Source organism: Arachis ipaensis, chromosome B09 (genome assembly GCF_000816755.2).
Source record: "Arachis ipaensis cultivar K30076 chromosome B09, Araip1.1, whole genome shotgun sequence".
Classification (NCBI taxonomy): Eukaryota; Viridiplantae; Streptophyta; class Magnoliopsida; order Fabales; family Fabaceae; genus Arachis; species Arachis ipaensis.
Genome location: NC_029793.2, coordinates 99,801,971 through 99,809,931, shown reverse-complemented (window position 1 = coordinate 99,809,931; position 7,961 = coordinate 99,801,971).

Below are 7,961 nucleotides of genomic sequence, written 5' to 3'. Positions count from 1 at the left end.
GGGAGGTTCAACTTCCCAAGTATCAATGCCAAATAGTTTGGCATTCAGGTTCATGATTGCACCAAGAAACTTGGCTGTTTGCTCTTCAGTAACATCCTCATTCTCTTTAGAAGAGGAATACTCATCAGAGCTCATGAAGGGCATAAGGAGGTTCAATGGAATCTCTATGGTCTCTAGATGAGTCTCAGATTCCTTTGGTTCTTCAGAGGGAAACTCCTTATTGATCATTGGACGTCCCAGGAGGTCTTTCTCCTTGGGATTCACGTCCTCTCCTTCCCTTACAGGTTCGGCCATGGTGCTTATGTCAATGGCCTTGCACTCTCCTTTTGGATTCTCTTCTGTATTGCTTGGGAGAGTACTAGGAGGGATTTCAGTGATCCTTTTACTCAGCTGGCCCACTTGTGCTTCCAAATTTCTAATGGAAGACCTTGTTTCATTCATGAAACTTACAGTGGCCTTGGACAGATCAGAGACTAAGTTTGCCAAATTAGAGGTATTTTGTTCAGAATTCTCTGTCTGTTGCTGAGTGGATGATGGAAAAGGTTTATTATTGTTAAACCTGTTTCTTCCACCATTATTAAAGCCTTGTTGAGGCCTTTGATCCTTTCATGAGAGATTTGGATGATTTCTCCATGATGGATTATAGGTGTTTCCATAAGGTTCACCTAAGTAATTCACCTCTGTTATTGCAGGGTTTTCAGGATCATAAGCTTCTTCTACATAAGAAGCCTCTTGAGTACTATTGGATGTAGCTTGCATTCCAATCAGACTCTGAGAAATCATATTGACTTGCTGAGTTAATATTTTGTTTTGAGCCAATATGGCATTCAGAGTATCAACTTCAAGAACTCCCTTCTTCATAGGCGTCCCATTACTCACAAGATTCCTCTCAGAAGTGTACATGAACTGGTTATTAGCAACCATGTCAATGAGTTCTTGAGCTTCTGCAGGCGTTTTCTTTAGGTGAATGGATCCACCTACAGAATTATCCAATGACATCTTTGATGACTCAGATAAACCATCATAGAATATATCCAGGATGGTCCATTCTGAAAGCATGTCAGAAGGACACTTTTTGGTCAACTGTTTGTATCTTTCCCAAGCTTCATAGAGGGATTCACCATCTTTTTGTTTGAAGGTTTGAACATCCACTCTAAGCTTGCTCAGCTTTTGAGGAGGAAAAAAATTGGCTAAGAAAGCCGTGACCAGCTTATCCCAAGAGTTCAGGCTGTCTTTGGGTTGAGAGTCCAACCACACTCTAGCTCTGTCTCTTACAGCAAAAGGGAAAAGCATGAGCCTGTAGACTTCAGGATCTACTCTATTAGTCTTAACAGTATCACAGATCTGCAAAAATTCAGTTAAGAACTGAAAAGGATCTTCAGATGGAAGTCCATGAAACTTGCAGTTCTGCTGCATCAGAGAAACTAGTGAGGTTTCAGCTCAAAGTTGTTTGCTCTAATGGTAGGAATGGAGATGCTTCTTCCATGTAAATTGGAATTAGGTGCAATAAAGTCACCAAGCATTCTCCTTGCATTATTATTATTTTTGGCTGCCATCTCCTCTTCTTGTTCAAAAATTTCTAAAAGGTTATCTCTGGATTGTTGTATTTTAGCTTCTCTTAGTTTCCTTTTCAGAGTCCTTTCAGGTTCTGGATCTGCTTCAACAAGAATATTCTTGTCTTTGCTCTTACTCATATGAAAAAGAGAGAACAGGAAAATAATAATAATAGGGGTCCTTTTTACCACAGTATAGAGGTCCCAGTGTGAGTAGAAGAAAAGAAGAAGAAGAAATTCGAACACAGATGGAAGAGAGGGTTCGAATTTGGGTGAGATGAAGTGTTAGTAGATGAATAAATAAATAGAAGGATATGAGAGAGAAGGAGAATTTTCGAAAATAATTTTTGAAATAGAGTTAGTGATTTTCGAAAATAGTTTTTGAAAAAGGTTAGTAGTTTTCAAAAATTAAGATTTAAAAATTGAAATAATTAGTTAATTAAAAAGAAATTTTGAAAAAGAGGGAGATATTTTCGAAAATTGGAGAGAGAGAGAGTTAGTTAGGTAGTTTTGAAAAAGATAAGAAACAAACAAAAGTTAGTTAGTTAGTTGAAACAAATTTTGAAAAGATAAGAAGTTAGGAAGTTAGAAAAGATATTTTGAAATCAAATTTTTGAAAAAGATAAGATAAGAAGATATTTTTTAAAAGATATGATAGAAATTAGTTTTTGAAAAAGATTTGAATTTTAAAATTACAATTAATGACTTGATTCACAAGAAATCATAAGATATGATTCTAGAACTTAAAGTTTGAATCTTTCTTCACAAGTAAGTAACAAACTTGAAATTTTTGAATCAAAACATTAATTGTTATTGTTATTTTCGAAAATATGATTTAAAATTAGGAAAAAGATTTTTGAAAAATGTTTTTGAAATTTTTGAAAATAACTAAGAAAAATGAAAAATATTTGATTTTTGAAAAAGATTTTGAAAAAGATAAGATTTTTAAATTGAAAATTTGATTTGACTCATGAAAACAACTTGAAAATTTTTTTGAAAAAGTCAAATCTAATTTTCGAAATTTTAAGAGAAAAAGGTGAAGATATTTTTTTTATTTTTGAATTTTTATGATGAGAGAGAAAACAAGAAAAATGATGCAATGCATGAATAGTTATGGATCAAAACAATGAATGCATGCAAGAATGCTATGAATGTCAAGATGAACACCAAGAACACTATGAAGATCATGATGAACATTAAGAACACATTTTTTTGAAAAATTTTTAATGCAACGAAAACATGCAAGACACCAAACTTAGAATTCTTTAATGCTTAGACACTAAGAATTCAAGAATGCATATGAAAAACAAGAAAAGACACAAAACATGCAAGTGCAAAGATCAAACAAGAAGACTTACCAAGAACAACTTGAAGATCATGAAGAACACTATGAATGCAAGAAAATTTTCGAAAAAATGCAATATGAAGATGCAATTGACACCAAACTTTCAACTTGACTCAAGACTCAGACAAGAAACATGAAATATTTTTTATTTTTATGATTTTATGAATTTTTTTGTATTTTCTTTTAATTTTTTTGAAAATCATTTTGAAAAAGAAAAATAAGGATTCCAAAATTTTTAATATGAATTCCAGGAATCTTATGCTCTTTAGTCTAAAGCTCCAATCAAAGGGTCAGGCATGGGTTAATAGCCAGCTAAGCTTTAGTATGTACTCAGACATGACACGTCTAACATGCCCTACAGTCGTGGCTTTATAGCCAACCAGGCTTCAACATGCTTTATGAAACACTAGAATTCATTCTTAAAAATTCTGAAAAAAAAAATATTTTTGAAAACATTTTTATTTTATTTTTCGAAAACAAAGGAGAAATTTTTGAAAGATTTTTGAAAAATTTTTGAAAACAAAACAAAAAGAAAGTTACCCAATCTGAGCAACAAGATGAACCGTCAGTTGTCCAAACTCGAACAATCCCCAGCAACGGCGCCAAAAACTTGGTGCGCAGAAATTGTGATTTCACTTTGATTATGTAAAATTCATCGCTCTTTCTTTCCCTGGTAATGGCGCCAAAAACATGATGCCAATACCATGGTTTACAACTTCGCACAACTAACCAGCAAGTGCACTGGGTCGTCCAAGTAATACCTTACGTGAGTAAGGGTCGAATCCTACGGAGATTGTTGGCATGAAGCAAGCTATGGTCACCTTGTAAATCTCAGTTAGGCAGATATAAAATAGTAGTGGGGTTTTCGAAATTAATTAATAAAATATTGATAGAAATACTTATGTAAATCATTGGTGAGAATTTCAGATAAGCGAATAGAGATGCTTTCGTTCCTCTGAACCTCTGCTTTCCTGCTATCTTCATCCAATCAGTCTTACTCCTTTCCATGGCTGGCTTTATGTAATGCATCACCATTGTCAATGGCTACTTTCGGTCTTCTCTCGGGAAAATGATCGAAATGCCCTGTCACGGCACGACTAATTGTCTGGAGGCATCACCCTTGTCAATGGTTACATCCTATCCTCTCAGTGAAAGTGGTCAACGCATCCTGTCACGGCACGGCTATTCATCTGTCAGTTCTCGATCATGCTGGAATAGGATTTACTATCCTTTTGCGTCTGTCACTATGCCCAGCAATCGCGAGTTTGAAGCTCGTCACAGTCATTCAATCATTGAATCCTACTCGGAATACCACAGACAAGGTTTAGACTTTCCGGATTCTCTTGAATGCCGCCATCATTCTAGCTTACACCACGAAGATTCCGATTAAGAGATCTAAGAGATACTCATTCAATCTAATGTAGAACGGAAGTGGTTGTCAGGCACGCGTTCATAGCTTTGAGGAACAGTAGAGCTCCACACCTTAATCTATGGAGTGTAGAAACTCTACCATTAAAAATACATAAGTGAATAGAGGGTAAGCATGGCCGAATGGCCAGCCTCCCATGGAGGTCTAGAGATCTAAAAATGATCAAAAGATATCTAATACAATAGTAAAAAGTCCTATTTATAATAAACTAGCTACTAGGGTTTACAGAAGTAAGTAATTGATGCATAAATCCACTTCCGGGGCCCACTTAGTGTGTGCTTAGACTGAGCTTGAGTGTTACACGTGTAGAGGTCATTCCTGGAGTTGAACGCCAGTTTTGGTGCCAGTTTGGGCGTTGAACTCCACTTTGCAACTTGTTTCTGGCGCTGGACGCCAGAATTGGGCAGAGAGCTGGCGTTGAACGCCAGTTTGCGTCTTCTAAACTTGAGCAAAGTATGGACTATTATACATTTCTGGAAAGCCCTGGATGTCTACTTTCCAACGCAATTGGAAACGCGTCATTTCGAGGTCTGTAGCTCCAGAAAATCCACTTTGAGCGCAGGGAGGTCAGAATCCAACAGCATCAGCAGTCCTTCTTCAACCTCTTAATCTGATTTTTGCTCAAGTCCCTCAATTTCAGCCAGAAAATACCTGAAATCACAGAAAAACACACAAACTGATAGTAAAGTCCAAAAATGTGAATTTAACATAAAAACTAATGAAAACATCCCTAAAAGTAACTAGATTCTACTAAAAACATACTAAAAACAATGCCAAAAAGCGTATAAATTATCCGCTCATCACTTCCCTTTCCTCTTTCTAGATGTTTCTCCAGCCTTAGGTGCCATTGATGGTTATGGAAAAACAAAAAGCAATGCTTTTACCTGATGCCAGGGCATTTTGGTCAGTTTCACTCACCTTTTCTTTACTGTTTTTAAGGTAGTTTCATGCATTTTCTTAGAAAATAAGCTAGTTTTGGGTAGATATTCACTAACATCTTGATTCAAGCATACATTATGCACTTTACATGATTTCATGAGAATTTTGTATGAATTATATGAAAAATTGGATGATGTATGACTCATGACTTGGACTAGAACTTTGATGCACTTTGTTGCTTGATTTCAGGACAAAGGAAGCAAAGAAGAACCACGTTAGCAGTCACGTTAGTCCCACTAACGTGACCTCTAACGTGGAATGGGTGCTAACTTGCAAAGTTAATGAGAAAGGTAATCGCCAATAACGCCCTCGAAGCCATCATAAGCCCACGTTAAGAGTCATGTTAACTAAGTTAACGTGAACTCTAACGTGGAAGAAGACAACAAGGCCAACGTTAGTGACACTCTCCTTTAACGTTAAGAAGCAAAAGAGAAGCCAACGTTAGTGACATTCACCTTTGTCACTAACGTTGGCCAAGCCTCCATAAGCCACGTTAACTCCCACGTTAACTTAGTTAACGTGGAAGCTAACGTGGAGAGAGAAATTGATAGCTAATGTTAGTGATACTTACCTTTGTCACTAACGTTGGGGTGAACGACCAAGAGCCACCATGAGCAACGTTAACTCCCATGTTAACTTAGTTAACGTGGAAGCTAACGTGGATAAAGAGATGATGAGCCAATGTTAGTGACACTCACCTTTGTCACTAACATTGGGGATGGCTAGCATTACTACGTTAGAAGCCATGTTAACCTAGTTAACGTGGACTCTAACGTGGGAAAGGGGCATATTGGAACGTTAGTGACAAAGGTAAGTGTCACTAACGTTCTCGAAGAATTGGCACTGCTACATTAGAAGCCACGTTAACCTAGTTAACGTGGACTCTAACATAAGGACAAGGGAGGACTCTCCACGTTATTGGGAAAGGTAAGTCCCAATAACGTGTGCGAAGGACCAAGAGGCAACGTTAGTGGTCACGTTAGTTCCACTAATGTTGAAGTCAACGTGATCATATTTGGGTTAGGAATGTTAGCGAAAAAGGTGATTGTCACTAACGTTCTCCAACGCACACTTTCACTTAACGTTGGTAACACTAACGTCCTGAGTCAAAGTCCCTGCCTACTTCACCTTTTCTCTCTGCAAGCAAAGCTAAGCCCAATGAAAAGGATAACTGCTTCAAACTCAAGATTCAGAGGCCCATACCCAAGACTTGAAGATCCAATAAGAAGATGAGAAGAGTAGTATATATAGGAGTAGCTTTGAATTAGTTAGAGAGTTGAAAACTTTAGGGAGCCTTTGGCATAGAACTACTCTCTGTATTTTACTTTCTCTGCACTTCTAGTTTTACTTTCATCATGTATTCTCCATCTTGGTTTTCATTGGGTTAGGGAGCTCTGTTGTAATTTGATGGATCAATACTAGTTTTCATTCTCCTTCTTCTATCTTTTCTCTTGATTTTACTAGAAAGCTTTCGATCTTCATCCAATTGGGTAGTTATCTTGGAAAAGAAGCTATTCATACTTGGATCTCTTCTGAACCTTGAAAGAGGAATGAAGAGATCATGCTAGAAATGCTTTCTCATGCTGGACCAAATTGGATTTGGATGGATATGTGACTATAATCCTACCAACACTTGATTTGGGAAATGCATGTGGTATAATCAGTGACCATACTTCATCTCTTCTCATGAGCAATTGACCAAGGAATTGGCTATTGATCAAGATTTGAGAGATTGAATTACCAAGAAATTGGAATTCGATCACTTAAGATTGCCAAGGAGATCAATGAATGCATTGATTGAGGAAGAGATGAAAATGAACTTGATCCAGAGAATGCAACATCTCCTGAGCCCAATGAACCCCCCATTTCTGATCTTACCCATTCTCTTTAATTTCTGCCATTTACTTTTATGAGCAATTACCCCATTCCCGTTTAAGATTCTGCAATTTACTTTCCGCCATTTACATTCAGCTCTTTATTTCTAGCATTTACTATTTCTGCTATTTACTCTCCTGCCATTTAATTTTCTACAAATCTCAAATTAAATTCTGGTTTGCTCAACTAGAACATTCCTCTAATTAAAGTTGCTTGATCAATCAATCTCTGTGGGATTCAACCTCACTCTATTGTGAGTTTTTACTTGACGACAAATTCGGTACACTTGTTGAAGAAAATTTGTTGAGAGACAAGTTTTGTGTGTATCAAGTTTATGGCGCCGTTGACGGGGATTGATTTTAAATCAACAATGATTAAATTGGAGGATAACTAGATTGAGCATTTTTCTTTTGTTAGATGATGCCAAGGCATCTTAGGCTAGTTTCACTAGCCTTTTTCTTTTATTTTTAGTTGTTTTATGCATTTTCTTGAGCCTTAAGTAATCATTTTAGGCCAAATAGTCATGCTTGTCTTAAATCATTCAACATGAAGATTTTGATGCAAATTCCATGAGTTTTTAGTTATATTCCTTGAAAGCTAGGTACTTTGAATTGCTGATATTAGAAGTTTGCATGCACCCCTGCTTTAAGTTTGAGTCATTGCAGTTTTTGTTTGTCTGTTTGTTTAATTTCCAAATAAGTGATAGTCTAAGTGTCTGGATAAACTTCACTTGCTTAATTGTATGCTTGCCATGCTTGTTCTGTTTCCATAAAATAAAAGAAATGTTTGAACAAAAGTAACTCAATTCCATTTGGTAAGA